This window comes from Mus pahari, chromosome 17 (assembly GCF_900095145.1).
Source record: "Mus pahari chromosome 17, PAHARI_EIJ_v1.1, whole genome shotgun sequence".
NCBI lineage: Eukaryota > Metazoa > Chordata > Mammalia > Rodentia > Muridae > Mus > Mus pahari.
In genome coordinates, this window is record NC_034606.1 from 13,063,483 (window position 1) to 13,072,782 (window position 9,300).

Below are 9,300 nucleotides of genomic sequence, written 5' to 3' on the forward strand. Positions count from 1 at the left end.
TGTGTGTGTGTGTGTGTGTGTGTGTGTGTGTGTGTGTGTGTGTGTGTGTTTCATCCAAGAACTTATATAAAAAAGGTGGGGTAGAAATCTCAGGCCAGGGTTAAATAGTTTCTACAACACACCATCTTGCATCAGGAATGTTTGTACTCTAGGTTAAAAATATGAAATTTTAGATACCAACTATTAGATCAAAAAAAAAAAAACAGAAAAACTTCTGTGCTTCAATTTCTATTTACTTTTATTTATATATGTCCATATGTTCACTTATCTGCAAGTGCACTAGACATACATAGTTCCTATTGACAGCAGAATAGGGTGTTAGGTCACTCAGAACTGAAGTTCCAGATGGTGGTGAGGCATCTGATAGAGTACTAGGAACCAAAACCAGGTTTTTTGTAAAGGTTGCAAGTTCCAACCACCAAGCTATCAGTCATCTCTGATTTATATTTTTAGGCAATGGTCCAGTATGATTAACGAAAAAGAGAAGGTTAAACCAAGAATAATTACATCAACATCATTTAATGCAGCTCCATAGATCCACGGTATTTGTCTATTTCTTTGTGTTGATAGGTGTGAGCATACACAAGAATGATGGTCCTAAGTTGTAAATGCATTCCATGATTCTCTCATTTAATTAGAGATAGATAGATCATATTTGTGACACTGGTAGAGTTAAGTATCAAAGAACCTTCATGACCAAAGGGGAAACTATCAACAAAACTATTATGGGGGAAAATATTAGCTATAGAATATTCTAGTGCCATTTTCTTGAGGTGCAGAGAGAGACAAAAATTCTCTAATTACCCAGTGTATATGCACTATTGGCCTAATATGATCTAACCACTTATTCAAGAGTCCTATTATAAAATTGATTACCTGTAGGTAAAATTGATGCTACACATCAAGGAAAGAAAACTAGGGGAATAATTTCGTACATACAATTTCTAAACTAACAACTAATTGGCAATCATTTTTTGTTTGTTTGTTTTGGCTTTTTTTGTTTGTTTGTTTGTTTCGTTTTTCCTGCTTAGCATGAGTTGTTAACAGTGGCTTCTGGAGTTCCTTATAAAACATCATTTAAATGTAAGTATAACACATACAGTTTTTTTATACTTGTTATTTACAAGGTGTATGTTACAAAGTATTTCTTGTGGGTAGTATTTGCTAAACCTAGTTTTTGTAGTCTATGCATGTATTTTTTTAAATATCTAAGTAAAATAAAAATTAAAAACCATTAGATATTAGCAAGAGATATGCAGGGACAGAAGGAAAATTGAATTCACTCAATACAAGAACAACATTTAAGAAAAGTTTGGAAGTAAATAGTTATGAATAATGTGAGAAAAGAGAGATTTCACTAATTATAATTAGTAATTGCCTTCAGGCTAACATTTATTCTACAGGTGAAAGCAATTTTAATGTTGTTGTTAATAAAACTGTCAAACATTTTTAAGGAGGCTTTATTCTTACCTAAATGAATTTGTCATAATGATTCAGTTTCATCCTATAATGAGAATGGGACTTAAGATTAACATCCACAAATTAAATAATTAATAGAATTCCATTTCAATTATAATTACTAATTGATACAAATCCTCTAGCTTAACTCCTACAGGTAATCAATTTTATAATAGGACTCTTGAATAAGTGGTTAGATCATATTAGGCCAATAGTGCATATACACTGGGTAATTAGAGAATTTTTGTCTCTCTCTGCACCTCAAGAAAATGGCACTAGAATATTCTATAGCTAATATTTTCCCCCATAATAGTTTTGTTGATAGTTTCCCCTTTGGTCATGAAGGTTCTTTGATACTTAACTCTACCAGTGTCACAAATATGATCTATCTCATTCGTCATTCTAGAGTCCTTCCCTTTTCTTCTTATTGCATGTGTATAAAGGAAAGGATCTGATTGGAACTGTTTTATTTATATTTTTTGCTTCTTCAATGTTGTTTGTAACAGCTGTCATTTAATGGAAATGGCACTTGTGAGGTATTCTAAAGGAAAAGAAAGATAAATACTAGACTAAAATTTTCATTATTCCCATATTTAAAAATATGGTATGGTAGAATATTTAATATAACAATTAAACTGGATTAAGTCTCCAGTGTATTCTTCTAATTTCAAGACATGGAAATATCTGTGGGAATATTTACTCAAATACAATTGTTTACCTCAGAGCATGTAATTCATAAATTATAGCTTGTAAAATGAATTTCAAAAACAAATATGTTCTTGCAGCTACCAGGAAGTTTTGGCCCCTAAGTACCCTTTTAATAAGGTAGACAAAATGTATCTGCTTGTACCACCTATGCTTTTTGTTTTTCCCCCAAAGCCAAAATCATACCAGTGAGAGGCAGCATAACTCTGCTAGCCTGCAAAATGACCAACTTTGTGAAACAAAACTGTATAGATCCTTATTAAATTACTCCTAGCATATCTTCTTAAATGATTCTCGAGTCTCTCTCTTTTACACCACCTCACTGTAAACATAAAATAACTGCTATTGAGAAAGAAAAGTGGCTATACATGATACCTCTGGCCTTCAGGTCAGGAATCTGAAGTGTGAACGTAATGCTTGCTAATGCAAGTGATACAAACTCAATGTCAATTCTGTCAGCTTCTGGAAGACACCCTTACATCACACATAGATGACAAGTGTCAGCAGCATGGCTGGAATGATGGCAGTAAATTCACATAGGAAACTAATATTAAAAGAATTTCAAGTATAAGTTAGCATATAAATAAAGATCATTTTATCATGATAAATAAAAATCTGATTTCTAAAATTGTGAACCACAAAAAGAAAATCAATTATAATTAAAGCCCTCCTATGTTACCAAAGGAGAAAGGTAAATACCAAAATAGCCAGAAGTTCTGCTATCTTCAAGAGTAATGTGCCTACAAGTTTCAGTGTTTAAATGGACCTAGGCTAAAACCAAATATTTATTTTCTACTTCACAGGAAGAGACTCACAGCCAGAAAGTGAGACACTTTGGAATACTCATCGATAAATGAATGTATTCATCAAATTAGTCCTCTCAGGGCTAACAAGAGCACAGTATTTGAATCCATTCCATCTGTTGACTTGTCTGTCTTTATCTAAATACCTTCACTGTTAGATAATGTATTCAATATACTTACTTCATTTCTTTGAGGTGGCTTGATACTTGAGAATGGTGGTTTTAGCACTGTGGGATTTAATATAGAATTTATCGAATTGTTTAACTTAATTATAGAATTCCACAAACATCCTTAACTGACCACTAAGGATGAGGAGATATCATTAGAGTGGAAAAGGTGCAGCAGAAAGAAAATGCCTTCCAGGTCAATGATCATACATGATACTTAAGAATGATTTTGAAGTTTGTGGTAAATAGAAATTAATAAAACATACCCTTTAAAAATAAATGCATTTTCAAGCATACATAATTTCTATTATGGCCAATTTTAGCTTGAGAAGCCAGGTGGAATTAAATGTTTATAATGAGCAAAATGTTAACCCCTAATGATGTAGAATGTTGAAAAACATATAGGCGAAAATAGAACAATATTTGAATTTGGAGCTGCCATGTTAGAATATGACATCAACATTGGAAAAATATTGAAAAAATGTTAGCCTAAGAAGACAATGATGGAAAAGTGTTGACTCTCTGTGTACTATCATATAACAGGCTTTAGCCACTTGACAGGCAGGAGGAATTACCTTTGAGGTACTGTTGTTCCTAGGAACATTTGAGGTGGTTCCTACCTGTACAGTCCTGCGGCTATTTGTGAATGGTGAAACTTCATTGAAAGGTATGCTTTAAGGTTTTCTTTCTTCCCTATATAAAAGAGCAGTTTGTGACACAGGCTGCTCTAACTTCTGATGCTAATGAGTAACTTCAGTGAACACAAGATTTCTGCATGAAACAATAGACATGTAGTTTTCATAACACTAAAACCTGCATTGATATTTTCCCCAGGTGAAACATGATGTAGTTTAGTTACAGATATAAACATATATTTGAAGGTCATTTGTAGACCCAAGTATAAAAGAAAATTGAAAATCAACAAACTAATTTATAAAGAAAGTCAATGTTAGTAATTATATAGACAAAAGTAACTACTGGAGAGGTTAAAACATTATGCATTACTTCAGTTTTGATTAGTAATTCTGTATATTTTAATAATCAACTTATTATAGATAATGCAGGTATCACATGACTTTCATACCTTCATATCTCATATGATTAATTAATTAATTGCTTCCTATATATAAAAATCAAATTAAATAACTGTTACCAAACACCCATTTAAACTGATAAGAATAATCTGGAAAGCATACCTCCCAGCATTTAGCCACAATAGCCACTGGATGGCAGTATTATGTTGTGCCTGTTGATAAGTTTCAATTCATAATTTCTTTTGCATACTTCAAAACACAAAAATTGGCCTTTATAAAGAAAACCTTCAAGTAAAATAAAAAGTTATATCATCCTAGAAAGTATTTATGTTTAGTCAATCCACCATGCAACTCCATTTCCAGCCTGAGAAAATGTGTTGTCTAACTATGAAGCAAAATTATGTAGGTTTCTCTTTGTTTAATGTAAGTTTATTCATCTTTTCCACAATACATTTGGAGTTCACAGAATAATCGCACAGTTTTCTATGTTTCTTGTTGTTACCTTTGGTTATTACTCGACTGAGATAACTGCAAAAATTTTTAAATTAGGTCTTTGTGTGAATCCGAATAATCGAAAATTATTGAATATTAACAATATTTGACTCAAAAGACACACTGCATTATCAAAAATTCTATAAATATTTGGTAATATATCAATATAAGATTCTTACAAGATAATTTGTGTAGTTTTTAATATGTGATCAAAGTCTTTGATTTGTATTTTGAAATTAATAGCAAAATAACGAAATAAGCTTTATATTTTAGTTAAATAAATTACATTGTAATTATATGTATTGATGGTAGTGCAACAGACATTTTTACTGCAGTGGGGCTGTATAATTCTCTTGGTTTTATCAATGACTTCTTTTCTCCATATGATATTAAGCCTGACAAGATGGGCTGCAACTAACAATATCCTGGAGCCTGAAGCAGAAGCCAGCTTGTGCACAGGTTAGACACTGTATCAAAATCAAAACGAAGAAAAATAAAAAGAGATGGCAAAGATAGAACAAGGAAAGGGAGAGCAGTGAGTGAAAAATAGAAGTAAAAAGTAAAGGACGTGACTTGTCACAGATTTTACCACTGAATGAATAAGGAAAAAGAAAAGAATAAAAGATATTTTAAGTAAAGGAAACAATGTGACTGGTCCCGAGTTTCAGCACCAAATGAATGAGAACAAGAAATACGAAGTAAAAGGACCTGACTGCCCCTAGGTACGGTGGAGGAGAAAGTTTATTATAGATATATGAGAGAGAACAGTCAGAGGTAGGGACAACTGGGAGGACCCAGAATGGATGTGATTCTGAGCCTTGTGAGAAATGGAGTGGGAGGAGAGAGAGGAAAGCCATGTTCGGGAGCCAGGAGGCCCCAAAGAGAGAGCAGGTAACCAAAGGCCTGGGTTATACAGTGAAGGTCTCATAGGTAGATTATTTCTCTGTAGGTGAAGTGAGCAAATTGAAAACACATTAAATTATATTAAAGGCAGGTTTATTGTGAAGATCCTCTCAGGCACGTTCACTAGCCCCCAAGGATTAGGTCAGGGGAGTGGCCATAGAGAAAATGGGGTTGAGGAATGAAACAGAAAGAAAAGGAACATGAATGCCCAGAAAGAAGAAATGGAGGAGAAAAAGGAGAAAGAGATCAAAATGTCTGTATTATATAACAAAAAGCCTCTGGAGAAAGGGCAGCCCAGCCCCTGGGCTGTAAAGTTCAGGGTTCAGAACAGGGTTTGTCAGGTAGGGACTGATGGATGCTGGGAGGATCTAAAGGCCAGGTCCATTTTGATATGTAAAATACGCACCTTAGTCCCTTGTCCTGGGGTCCAAAACCAAACATCCCAGCCTTTTGTTGATTATAAATGAGTAAGGGACATCACAATTGTCCATGGTGACACTGGGGCACAGTTTTGGAGTATGGGCAAAAAGCTGGAATGTTGTCCAAGTCTGGAAAGAGCTGGTTCTTTCACTACTGTCCAGGTCGTGTGACGATCTGTGGGCAGGGTTTCCAGGCCCAGTTGAAGCAGTCTGAGGCTGAGCTAGAGCACCTCTGGGTAACTAGAGCACCTCTGGGCAACCGTTTTGGAGCTTTCACGGATAGGGATTCAGAGAGAACACCTGGATGTAGCGGCAGAAGATACGAGTTTAAGGAGAAAAGCTTTTGGGCGGTGGTGGTAGTATACATTTTAAACCCTCAGGCCCACGGTCTTGGTAATTGGAGGAGGAGTAGGGGGAACAGGGGAAAGGAAATAGATCCTACCCTCAAGAAGAAACGTGTAGGGAGGGAAACAGACAACCCTCAGTCTACACCTGGCATACCCTGCCCTCAACCCTGAACTTTCCAGCCCAGGATTTAACCTAACCTTCCTCCCAGATACTGTTCCCTATATAATCCTGACATTTTGTTCTTCTCTCTCAATCTCTCTCTCTCTCTCTCTCTCTCTCTCTCTCTCTCTCTCTCTCTCTCTCTCTCTCCTCTGTCTCTTCTCTCTCTTCTCAGGTGAGCATACTTTCTCTTCTTTCTTCCCTCCCTCCCAATGGCAACTCCTCAGTCTTTCAGACCAGTGAACTCTGCTGAGAGCAGAGTCCCAATAAACTGCCTTTAATATACTCTAATCTGGCTTGAATAGGCTCTTTTCACCAGTGGAGAAATAACCAATCAAGGACATCTAAGGGAAAGGCTCTCTAGTGCCTGGACTGGAAAACTTTAGGGTGGGTATGCCAGTCAGGGTAACTGAGAACAGGTATGAAGAGAAGGATACCTGGAGAACCTTGAGACCAGCATCTGTGCTTATTTGCTAAGTAGGAACATCACCTTATGTCCCTGGTTTGAAATCTAACCAGGGAACATAGTGAAAGAAGGATAAAACAAAGGCACCATCCACAATGGACTGGATTCAACTACCAAATGCTTGCATATTTCTTTGGTGCCATTACAGTAATAGATCTCGATCTGGGAGATACAGAAAGAAGAATAATTGATTGGCATTACAATTGTGATTTCTGAGAAGTCTGAGCAGCATTGTATATGTCTTGGCAAGACTTGACTGACCTTATTACCACAAGTTGGAGAAGTAAAAAGGGGCGTGAACTTGTGCATAGGGACAAATGCATGTGGTTAGCTCAGGTAATAACCACTCTTCTCAGATGAACCACTCTTGGTGAACTGACATTAACAATTTCCAGAAAATAAAGTCCTTCACCTAATTATTTCTGGCTTGGCTGGAATTCTCAGTGGTTACAAACTTCAATAACTGATTCTTTAGGAGAAACAAAGGATCCACACTAGAGCAACATGTGATTAAAAACACAGGACTTAAGATTTCAAGTGTTTGTGAGGTGTACTGGATAAAATTAGTTTCAATTATAATGTTTCAGAGAAAATTATATTTATTAGTTCTCTGAAACACTAGATTTAAATTATTTTATATATTTTCTTAAAAATTTGTTGACACTTCTTTATTGATTACAGATATGAACTAATGTATGAACATTTGTTTAAAATATTGAAATATTAATCAACTGGAGGACTCAGCCTCATTTTAAGCAAAACATCATCCTTATTGTTATATTTTTGCATTATATATATATATATATATATATATATATATATATATATATATATGTCTTAGTCAGGGTTTCCATTCCTGCACAAACATCATGATCAAGAAGCAGTTGGGGAGGAAAGGGTTTATTCAGCTTCACCAAAGGATGCAGGACTGAAANTNAAGCAGGTCAGGAAGCAGGAGCTGATGAAGAGGCCATGGAGGGAAGTTACTTACTGGCTTGCTTTTCCTGGCTTGCTCAGCTTGCTTTCTTATAGAACCCAAGACTATCAGCCCAGAGCTGGTACCACCCACAAGGGGCCCTCCCTTCTTGATCACTAATTTAGAAAATGCCCCACAGATGGATCTCATGGAGGCACTTCCCCAACTGAAGCTTCTTTCTTTGTGATAACTCCTGCCTGTGTCAAGTTTACACACAAAACCAGCCAGTACAATTGACCCCTTGTCAACTTGACACACAAACATATCACTATTAAGCCTCAACCCTTACTTTCTTATTCATCCCAATAATTTAAAAAGTCCCATAGAGTCTTGTATATTAAAGTTCAATCCCTTTAAAATGTCCAATATCTTTTCAAATTCAAAGTCTCTAAACTGTGGGCTCTACTAAAATACTTTCTTCCTTCAAGAGGGAAAAATATCAGGACACAGTCACAATCAAAAGCAAAAATTAAACTCAAACTGTCCAATGTCTAGGATCCAACTCACGATCTTCTGGGCTCCTCCAAGGGCTTGGGTCACTTCTCCAGCCCTGTCCTTTGTAGCACACAGCTTGTCTTCTAGGCTCCAGCCACCTGTACTCCACTGCTGCTGCTCTTTTTGGTGGTCATCTCATGGTACTGCATCTCCAAAATGCTGCTGTCTTCCACTGTATCACCAATAGCCTCTCATAGGCTCTCTTCCTGGTGCAAAGTCTCAACTCCTTTGCATTACTCCTTCAGTCCTGGGACATCAATTGCAACTAAGGCTGCACCTTCACCAATGGCCTTCAATGACTTCTCACAGTGCTGAGCCTCAGCTGCTCTGTGTGATTCCTTCATGCCTTCAAATCCAGTACCACCTGGGTAACTCTTACACAATACTAAGTCCAGCCACATCACAAGATAGAACCTTGGTTATCTCTAGAACACAGACTCTGTGCTCTCAGAAAACATTTCCCAGAAGATGTGACCTCACCTCAATGATGCTGGACTCTTCGTAATCACTGCTAATTTCTTAGGTCCAGCTAACTAGCATCAATAGTCCCAGGTTTCACTTTAGTAGTTCTGGTATCTTGTTAATCTCAACAGATTCTTCAGCCCCAGCTAACCAGAACCACAGAATATTCACAATCAAAATAGCAATGGTCCTGAAAAGAGTCTTTATTCTTCCCTCTGAAATTTCACAAGCCAGGCCTCCATCTTCTGTACTGTTCTCAACATTATCTTCCAAGCTCCTACACAACACCTGACAGAGCACTTAACACTGAATGGATCTTCTAGCCCAATGTCCCAAATTCCTTCCACAGTCCTCCCCAAAGCATGGTCAGGCTGTCATAGGAATAACCCACTATGCTGGTACCAATTTGTCTT